Source organism: Capsicum annuum, chromosome 1 (assembly GCF_002878395.1).
Source record: "Capsicum annuum cultivar UCD-10X-F1 chromosome 1, UCD10Xv1.1, whole genome shotgun sequence".
Lineage (NCBI taxonomy): Eukaryota > Viridiplantae > Streptophyta > Magnoliopsida > Solanales > Solanaceae > Capsicum > Capsicum annuum.
Window position 1 is genome coordinate 17,754,490 of NC_061111.1, and position 9,887 is coordinate 17,764,376.

The 9,887-nt window shown below is 34.4% G+C and overlaps 1 pseudogene; it reads right to left on the reverse strand.

The window, feature by feature from the left end:
• Positions 1-9,680, reverse strand: part of LOC124897257 — a 16,799-nt pseudogene extending 7,119 nt beyond the window's left edge.
• Positions 9,681-9,887: the final 207 nt, after the last annotated feature.

A 9,887-nucleotide genomic window follows, 5' to 3' on the forward strand; every position in this document is an offset into this window, starting at 1 on the left:
TCAATCCTAAATTAGTTGTGGTTGACTACATCAGCTCTACCTGATTTGGATAACCAGTGCACCACATGAAACAAATTCTAAGAATGTAGTTGAATTAGAAAGAAAACATTTGTAAATAGGTAATGTTCCAATCCCCTCAAGCCCTCTATTTGACTTTAGATTGAGGCCTCTCAACTCACACCTATGATTTAGACTACTTAAATCACATGCATACAAAGTTTAACAGTTTGACTATGGTAATAAGACTATAAACAGAAACAGTGGTGCAACCTTTTTTAACTACACAAACAGAGAGAACTCACAAACATATTCGCCTCTAAAGGTTACTAAGCATCCACTACAAATAACAAGTAGCCACCCTATTTCTATAGGGAATAAGAGAAACCGTTAAAGATAACACCAAACAAGTATCATAATGAATGTGTCATGTCTGTGTGTGCACAGAAAGGTACCACAACTGTATCAGTATAGTTTGAAAAACTCGATGCCAATAAAGCAAGCCAATAAAACTTCGATGTGATATTAGAAAAAGTCAATTACATATGTTGAAGTATTATTATCTTTGCAACTTTTGCATCTGTAATCATCTATGAAGTCTAACCAATGTTTTAATATCTATGCTTCCGTACAGAAAGAAAGACAATCCAACTCTAAGGCAAGCTGAATGAGACCATTTGACAATTGATCTTCTCCAGCATGGCAGTGGTTGATACAACAAATCAGAGGAATCTAGATAAATAACAATCTTGAATCACATTACCAGCTACCAAGAGAAGCGTCATATCCTACGAAATTAATTGTGATTTGTACATTTTCCCATAGCTCTAACTAGTGGTTCCAGCCCCACACTCTATTGTAGAAAAAATAGCTCACTAGGCTTTCTTATGTACCGACTTCGTTCAAATAACAAGAATGTAGTTATCCCTAATAATTCGATAAGTCCCAAAATTACAAGCCAACTATTGTATCAGATTCTAATTTCTATTGTAAAATCAAAATATTGTTTGATTGACTACTGTTTAAGGCATGGACCTTTTGATTGATCGTTTCTTCAGAAGCTTGAAACACCATACTGAATCTGCAAAAGAAAGAACCAAAGACAAAACAGAAAGCAAAACAACCTCTCAATCAGAGAAACGTCAACTTCTGTTGTTCCAAATTCATTCACATTTTGTTTCCCTTTGATGTAACAGAAATGAAAAAGTCAAATTACAGGTTACTTCCTAGGAATTTTACAAGGTTCAGTGAAGCATTATCATTATTATCAATAGAAACAGAATTTTATGAAAATCACCAGCCACAAAAAAATTTACATTTCGGCAAAATCCCACAAACCAACTAGAAGAAGGGAAGATAGTACAGCTTCAACAAGATTGTAAATTAATAAACAAGAAATTTTAGTTGGATCTCTTACACGATATACTAAAAAATAAAGCCAAAAAAAGAAGTACCATCAAAATGAAGTAAATTTACCTCAAGAAGATAAGAAGATAAGGATAACAACATAATTTGAACATCCACATCGTCAAAATGGAGAATCACGATGATAAGATCTTGAACGCGAAATGAGAGTGAAGAGGAAAAAAGGGTTTTCTCAGCTATTTTTAAGGAAAAATGAAATGTTTTTGAGGGAAAATGAAAAGGTGCAAACAATTTTGAGGGAAAAAGTTAAAAATTTATAGGAAAAATAAAATATTTGCTCAATTATGCTTTTGTAATGAAAATAAATCCGTCAAAATTTTTTAAATTTTTTTTTTAAAATTTTATTATGACGGAATAAATCCGTCACAATTTTGTATTACATTAGTTACTTTTTTTATATATATTTTATTGTGATGGACTGCTTAATCTGTCGAAAATTTAATAACGGATTTGTGACAGAAAGTTTTTTTTTTAATCAATTTTAACTTGTGACAAAAATATGTCCGTCACAAAAATTTTATTGAAAATCTGTCATAAATTTGTCACAAATCTGTTACTCTTCGAATTTTTATGTGCAAATAAAATATTTAAATTTTTTTTATATTTATGCAATAATGATCCATCACAAATTCATCAAAATTCTATCATTATTTGTAACTGAAGTGTTTCGTCACAATTTTGCCATTTTCTTGTAGTGTATATTCCCTTATCATATATGTTTAATTAGATGCTTGTTAAATTAAGTTATTAAGATCTCTAAACTTTAAGTAAGATAAATATTACTAATTCAACTATACACTTAAGAAAATAAGAGAATATTAATGGCATAATGAAGAAGAACTGAATTCTAAAAAGCTTGTTGTTATATATATGCTTATACTTGTGTTTATTCGTAATTACATATTTATAATACGGACGTGATGCTAAGTAACGTCTTTTTCTTTATTGACCTCCTTTCTTTAAGTCACAGGTCAAATTTCATCGTGTAAATAATCACATAAATCTATTCCAATCTAATTTGTCTAGGAAAAAATGGTGCACTGTATAAGATTGAATATATGATGTCGAGTTTTAGATACTCAAAATTAAGAATGCTTTCTTATCACGATAAATATAACCATATAGATGTTATTTTGATCTCTCATTGGTAATTGTTGACACTTTTTGATCGAACTTTCTGGTCCCTCATCATGTGATGATCACCAGTCTATAGACGTGACTTTTCGAATGTAATGTCTAGTTAATTTTTCGAGATAAGCTTCTCAAACTGGTGGTATATTTAATTTTTTGGACTTTGCAAACTCGTACATCAACACCAAATATCGTTGCCCTTTGGACAAGTTCAACGACATAGGGCCACCATTATTCATCTACCATATGATAAAGTAAATGAACCTTCCATCCCTCCAACTTTTTCTTCTTATAGTGGTAACAGATGAATGTTGCCGAGATCCACAAGATGAGTGTTGTGGAGATGTGATGGTTAAGGTGGATGTCTTGCAGATTAGATAGATTACAAATAACCAATTTTTTATCAGAAGGTGTTGGGTTCAATATATATAAAAAAGGTGTGAATGGAAATGAAGGAACACAATCTTTGAGGAAAAGACATAGTATTTTGGAAAAGGAGTGAATATTCAGATAGTTGTGTTTGTTCAAAAAAAGACACAATGTTTCAAATGAACAGACATGACTCTTTCAAAGGATATACCTTTTCAGATGAACCATTGCCACCTTTGAGAAGGAAAACTTGATGGCTATATTAACCTGCATTTATTCATAGGTTTAGGGAGGAAAAATTTTCTGAAATAAAAACTCTTCTTGTCTTCAAAACATTCTTTGTGATCAATCAAATCGTTGATTGAGTTCGACGAATCCAATTATTTGAGGTACCACCATAGTTGGATTGAAAGCCATTTTATCCTGGGAGGAAGAATAGTGAGTGGAATTATTCCTTAAGGACACTCCGTGAAGTCGGGGGACTTGACTTTATATTACTGTTTTATCTTAATTTCTGAAAAAAATAAAATAAAACACACTTATTAGAAAGATCACTTTGATCTTGTGTTGAGGGTGTTTTTATACTTCATAGTGTTCTTGTTTTAAACTTGAATTAGTATTGAAATTGTTGTGTCTAAATACAAATTCTTGTACCCGAAAACACCATAAAATAACATAAGGTACAAGTAGTACACATTAAGAAAATAAAATATGAGAAGGTCGTATGAGATGGTTTAAACATGTTTAACGTTGATATGTAGAAGCATCTATAAATGTAAAACTATGATAAGTGAAGATGTTAAACGAGAATGGGTAAACCTAAAATTACATGGAAGGGAAAGTGGTCTCAAAAGACCTTGCAATGGTTGGCATCGATATTAACTTGACTAAAGGATAGGACATAACCAAAGAAAAAATCTATATAAGTGATAACTGCTAGTTGAGGACAGACTTTAGAGTCATATGAAACTTGTGTTCTTAATATTATAATGTATTTTTAAAGTAAGTTTCTGTCTTATTTTATTTTTATATGATGATTATATGAGTTTAATTAAATGAAGAAAATAAGAATTTATATAGCTAATCTCAACTTATTTGGACCGTGACCTAATAATTGTTACTGTTAGTAGTGGCAATAGGCTAACATCCAGAGACTGCAAATCATACGTGACCACGTAGCAACAAACAATATTACAAATTTACAATGATAAAATGAATTTTTCTTTTAAACAAAGAAGCGTGTGCGTATGTCTGTCTCAGACCGGTGGTACCAAAGTAAAGAGAACGTGTGCAATCACACAACCCAAGAAATCAATAATAAAGAATTTCAAAAATGGAAAAGATTCAATGAAAAGAAGGTATGTGAAAAAGGCATGACAAGAACAAAAAGCTGAGATAATTGAAAAGGAAGTAAAGTGTTGCTAAAAGTGGTCTGCTTGACAACATGCGAACAAAGGAGTGGAAGCCAACTTCACGTGTACGGTCGGGACAGTGCATGCACAGGACAATTCAACGAGTCGGATTCAAAGTTTAAATTTCAATGTGTTTGAACTTGCAATTTTACTAATATCTTTCTGTTGATTTACGAAGTTTGAAATAAACTAACTATTTATATTTGTTAAAGTTTTAAGTATGTATTCTGAATTTGAGTAAAAACTAATGAATTTGAGTGAACCAATTGGCTCGATCTACTTTACACTGTTGTGGTCTTCTTTCGTATCCACCATACAAGTTATGGCTAATGTATGACATCCACTACGTTTGGTAGTGTCATTTGATATTTTGGGACTTAGATTAGCAAAGCAAAAGTAGAGTGTTCTATTATAATAGCAGTTTGAATCTTAATGATTCGAAAACTGATAAAATCTAACTGCAGATAGGTGAAAACAATGGAGATGGATGAATCGAGCCCTAAGCTATTGCAACAGTTTAAGAGGAAACAGGGTAGTGGAAAATGAATCAATATATCCAGATCAATGGAAAGTGCAGTATTATACTGCTATAGTACTTCACCTACAACTGTCAATACAATCCATGTACAACTGTCACTAACCGATTAACTAACTCCACTAACAACTAACTCCACTAGCTAGCTAACCACTTCACTAATCAGTTGTTACAATGATTATTCTAATAACTTACTTAACTAATTACAGCTAATCTCTTGTATCAGTAACACTATTTTTAATACTCCCCCTCAAACTAGGTGTATTGAAAATATCCAGTGCTCTAAGTTTGGAAAGTAGTGAATCATGTTGTACCTTGCCAAGTTTGGAAAGTAGTGAATCATGTTGTACCTTGCCAAGTGTTTTAGTTAGAATATCAGCCTGTTGGTCCTTAGTGTGAATGTAATGAGTTTGAATCAACCCTGCACTAATATTTTCTTGGATGAAATGACAATTAATGTCAATGTGCTTCGTCCTCTCATGGAAGACAGGATTGGCAGCAATTTGTATTGCTGCCTTGCTATCACAAAAAATATCAAATGGTCTTTTCACTGTCATACCTAGCTCCTTGAAAAAATTTGTAATCCATACCATCTCTGCAGTCAAAGAAGCTAAACTTCTGTATTCTGCCTCAGCAGAACTTCTTGAAATTGTGGCTTGTTTCTTGAACTTCCAACAAATAAGGGAATCACCTAGCTTCAACAAGTAGCCCATGGCAGATCTTCTTGTGTTGGGACATGGTGCCCAATCAACATCACAATATCCAGTAAACTTCATACTATTGGTAAATGACATGAGCAAACCCAACCCTGGTTCACTCTTGACATATTTGATTACTCTCACAGTTACATTCCAATGCTGCATCTTGTGCTTCTGCAGAAATTGGCTTAAGGTTTGTATAGTATAGGCTATGTCTGGCCTGGTAATACTTAAGTACAAAAGCTTCCCTATCAATCTTTGGTATTGATGTATGTCTGGAAACAGGTCCGCTTCTTCCTTATCATCATAATCAATAGAGGTTAATTTTATAACACTTTAGTGGTGTCAAAGCACACCTGCTTTTTGCTAAACTTGCTTCAGAAATCAGCTCAAGAGCATATCGCCTTAGATTCATCAACATACCTTGCTTGGACCTGCTGAATTCAATCCCAAGAAAGAACTTGAGCTCACCTAAATCCGTGATCTTGAAACTATTATGCAACACTAACTTAGTTTCTTATATCAAATAAGGATCGTTCCCAGTAATGATCAAGTCATCAACATAAACTAAAATCATAACCACACTGTCTCCTTTTCTCTTTGTGAAAAGTGAATAGTCTAAGAGACTTTGTCTGTACCCAGAATTCAGTAAAGCTTCAGTGAGTTTAAAGTTCCACTGCCTAGATATTTTTTTAAGTCCATAAAGAGACTTAATAAGCTTTCAAATAGTACCTTGCTCCCCCTGAATAGGCAATCCTTTAGGAAGTTCCATGAATACTTATTCAAACAAATCACCCTGCAAGAACGCATTGTAGACATGATAAATGTTCCAATTCTCAGCTGCTGTAAGTGCAATAATGGTTCTGACTGTCACCATTTTTCCTACCGAGAAAAAAATCTCTTGGTAATCAATCCCAGCAGTTTGGTTGTACCCTTTAGCAGCTAGTCTAGCCTTGTACCTTTTTATGGTGACATCAACTTTGTATTTAATCTTGAATACCCATTTGCATCCTATAGCAGTCTTTCCTTTTGGTAATGGCATGATTTTCTAGGTCCCATTATCTTGCAAAGCTTGGAGTTCTTGTTGCATAACTTCTATCCATTTCTCATCCTTAGCTGTTTCCTCATAGGACTTAGGCTCAGAGGTAACTGAAATATTACTCTGATATGTCTGATAAGAAGGTGAAAGATGATCATAAGTAATGACATTAGCCAGAGAATGCCTTGTCTTCTTTCCATAATTGGTAACAAAGTCTTATTGCCAAATAGGAGAATGAACTCCTATAGTCGACCCCCTTAGCTCTACTGTAGGTACTTGTGTAGAACCTTCACTTACAGGAGTATTAACTCCTCTAGTCGACCTCCTAAGCTCTACTGTAGGTACTTGTGTAGAACCTTCATTAGCAGGAATATTATGTGGAATGTCTTCATCATGTTCAGTTTGTTCAGTAAGAACAAGATCTTCAGTTGCATTTACATCAACACCAGGTGTCGCTTGTTCTTCCACATGTGTTGATATTCCATCATTGTCGTGTGACAACTGCTCTATTGGCAACAAAGATTGCATAGGCTGTGAAGGACTATAGAACTGATAGTCTGCAAATGGAAATATGGGTAGATACTTCTCCTTTATGCCAGCAAATAAGAAAATTTCTTCCCTAAATACCACATCTCTATTTACAATAAATTTTCTATCAGTCAGATCATATAGAAGGTAACCCTTTTGATTGTTGGAATACCCCATCAAAACACATGAACTAGCTCTGGGTGAGAATTTGTCATCTTTCACAACTTTAGTTGCATAACATAAGCAATCGATAGTCCTCAAATGAGTCAAGGTTGGGGAATGGCCATAAAAAACTTCATATGAAAACTTCTCATGTAATACTACAGTAGGTAATAGATTAATCAAGTATGCAACAGACATTACACACTCACCCCAAAATCTAATTGGGATATTACCTTGAAATCTGATAGCTCTAGCCACCTCGAAGATGTGTTTGTGCTTTCTTTTCACTACTCCATTTTGTTGAGGAGTGTGTGGACAACTACTTTGATGTATTATCCCAAGGAATTAAACAACACTCCACATTATTTATTAAGGAATTCACTACCATTGTCGGATCTAATGACCTTGACATCACATGAAAATTATGTCTTTACCATTAACAAGAAGGTTTTCAAAACAGTAACCATATTTGATTTCAATATGAGCAAGTACAACCATGTCATTCTTGAATTATCATCAACAATAGTAAGGAAAAACCTAAAACCATTATGAGTAGGCACCGTGTATGGGCCCCAAGCATCAATATGAATCAGATCAAAGATTTTACTACTCCTACTGGTACTTGAAGAAAATGCTAATCTTATTTGTTTAGCCAGGGTACATATTATACATTCCCTACTAGTATTATTCGTTTGTACCATCTTCACCAGTAATAACCTCTGAAGAGTCTTTGTTGAAGGATTTCCCAATCTTATATGCCATGTAACTTCATCAACCTTATTTATATCCACTGCCATTAAATTTACATCAACTGCTCCATTTATTTGTGATTGCGAGCGATATTCATTCACTAAGAGATAAAGTCCACTTATCTCCTTACCAATCACCCTCACTCTCCCAGTTGCGAGGTCCTGAAATATACAGAACTCATGGAAAAAATTGAATGAACAATGTAATTTTCTAGTTAGTTGAGCTACTGACAACAAGTTATACTTAATCTCAGGTACTACTAGCACATCACTTAAAACAGTTTCATCATTCCACTTGTAGTTACCAGTATGTGTGATCAATGTAGTTTTTCTATTAGGAAAATTACCATGGCTTCTAGCAGCTTATGGTATTTTGGATATTGCAAACAGTCTTTTTTTTATCATTAGTAAAATGCTTTATGGCTCCGGAATCAATTATCCAATACTTTACACTATTGTCATTATGTGCCATGGTGTCAATACATGCCATGTTAATTGATGCCTCAGTAGATGCTGCTTTTTTGTTCAACAACTTCAGTATTTGGTTGTATTGATCAGGAGTGAATGTAGGGTGAGATGTGATGGAATGATCAAAGTGATCTTCAAAAATCGACTGCATCGGCCATCCTGCTTCCTCCTGCACGTAGCTTCTTCTTGAACTTGTAATCTAATGGTAACCTACCACCTTATAACATATTTCCTTGGTGTGTCCTTTCAGTTTACACACTTCACATTGATAGTTAAAGTTCCTTTTTGGTTTATAGCTGTAAGAAAGACCCTTACCATTAACAGTACAGGAACATGATGATGGTTCTCCTTTTATATCGCTTCCTGAGTAACCAATATTGCTACCTGAGTAAGATCCATGATTCATCCTCGGGTTATGAAATGAAGGTGGCTTTACTGCATACAAGGCTGGGGATGATTCACTTATATCCATTCCAGAGTAAGTCCCAGCTATCATCTTCTGGCTTTCATCACACATTATCATCAAGTATGCCTTGTTTACTGATGACAGAGGTATCATCATCAAAATTTGGCGACGTGCCTGACTGTAAGACTCATTTAGTCCCATAAAAATGCAAACAAACACATGTACTACAAATGTCCTACATAGACCTTTGATTTATCACAACCACAGTTAGGTGGAGGCACACGTGCATCGAGTTCGTCCCACATCAGTTGCAACCTAGTGAAGTAGGCTGAGACAGACGATCTACCCTGCGAAATAGTACAAATATCTTTATGCAACTGATAGCCTCTAGGGCCATCAACTTTGTCGAACCTTTCATTCGGATTTTCCAAAACAACTACTGCGTCAGTTGCCTACATAATTCCACTCTTCAATTCCTTCAAAACGGAATTTATGATCCATGACAAAACAAACACATTGTATTTTTCCCATTGTTCTTCTAAATCGGGGCCATAATCACTCTTCTTACAGGTTCCATTAACGAATCCCAATTTACTCTTAGCTCGCAGAGTAAGTAGCATTGATCTACTCCACAGAGCATAGTTCTCTACACCTGTGAGATGGATCATAGTCAAAATTAAACCTGGAGTATCCGATTGATGAAGATAAAGGGGATGATTACGATTTTTCTCGACATCATCAAGAGTGTTAATGTTCACCATTGATTCTCACAATTGCTACTTCGTAGAGTGACCTTCACCGGATCGAAAAGCTTGAATCAATTAAGGACTCAAAGCTCTGATACCATGATAAAATCTAATTACAGATAGGTGAAAACAACGGAGATGGATGAATCGAGAAAGAACCCTAAGCTATTGTAATAGTTTAATAGGAAATAGTGTAGTGGAAAATGAATCCATATATTCAGA